General features: G+C 44.7%; 1 protein-coding gene across 1 annotated transcript in view; it reads right to left on the minus strand.

Annotated features, from left to right (window-relative positions):
* LOC101845418 (rhodopsin-like) overlaps positions 1-1,267 on the minus strand; it is a 12,991-nt gene that overhangs the window by 3,173 nt on the left and 8,551 nt on the right. The gene's annotated exons all lie outside the window — the stretch shown is intronic.

A 1,267-nucleotide genomic window follows, 5' to 3' on the forward strand; every position in this document is an offset into this window, starting at 1 on the left:
CCCCCCTCAGCATAATGTCCCAGGAAATGGAAACAAAGGAAAGAAGTGACAAGGAAGAAATAGCATCAACCTTTACACATTTTCCCATCGCCTCAGTTAGTGTGGCACCCACCAATCAAAAACGGACAGAAATGTGATTGTTTTTGTGAGTGTCGATAACACAATCGGATTGCCCACTACGCTCCTGACATGCGCACACAGAGCCACACCCTTTTTAGTGCGTCAGCGACGTACATCAGCAGCTGTAGATGACTCGCTCGTGTGTGGATGGCGACGCTCAAGATTTTTTAAAATTTTTTTTTAACCTAGACGACAGCCTTCGTTTTTTTGTTTATTTTTTACCTTTAAAAAAATAAAGTTTCTCTTTTCTATATAGGCCTTCTACTGTAATTTCTATTCTTTCTTTCTTGTGCCCCCTCCACCCAGACCCCCAACCCTTTCCCCGTCCCCTCTTCTCCTAGCGATCTATCCCCCCCCCCCAAGTAATTTCCAATAGCAATCAAACAAAATAATATTTGATTCACACTATTGTCTGTCTGTCTGTCTGTCTGTCTGTCTGTCTCTCTGTCTGTCTGTCTGTCTGTCTGTCTGCGTGTCTATCGATTGTCTATGTAATCATGTCTACCATTGAGCCAATACGTTTCTTTTTAAAACAAACAAACAAATTGCAATTTGGAGATGGCTCACATTAAAAATTAAAGGGGCGTGTTGGTATTTTTATTTGTGCGAATGCTCCTGGTTCTATGAGATGGTCTTGAACTTCGGATGAATGGGTCGGTTTCGAATTTTGTCCGGGTAGCGGTCGAAGCCTACTCTTATCAATTTTGGACCACCAAGGGATCTTTAACTTGCAAAACTTGCACACGGGACCCCAGAGATTTTTTTTTTAGCTCATCTACGAGAAGGCTCGGTGTTAGATCTTACCTATCCCAAGATCAGGGGTGTGGCTGAAAGACAACAGGAAGAAGGAGCCAAGGAGTAGCAGTAGAAAGGCACTATAAGAGTCACCAGCCCAGAGGAGGGGACAAGGGGGTTGGGGGCCGGGGGCGGAGACGAAAGCAGACGACAGAACATGGTTAGAGAGCAAGAAAAGAGATGAAAGGGGAACAATTTTTGAGAAGAAAATTTCCCGTCGCTGTCAGGTATCGAACCCGAGACCTATTGAATGAGAGGCGAACACCGAAACCAAGAGACCACGGGAGTCCCTCTATTTGTGTGTGTATGTGTGTGTATGTGTGTGTGTGTGTGTGTGTGTGTGTGTGTGTGT

Source organism: Aplysia californica, unplaced genomic scaffold, assembly GCF_000002075.1.
Source record: "Aplysia californica isolate F4 #8 unplaced genomic scaffold, AplCal3.0 scaffold00526, whole genome shotgun sequence".
Classification (NCBI taxonomy): domain Eukaryota; kingdom Metazoa; phylum Mollusca; class Gastropoda; order Aplysiida; family Aplysiidae; genus Aplysia; species Aplysia californica.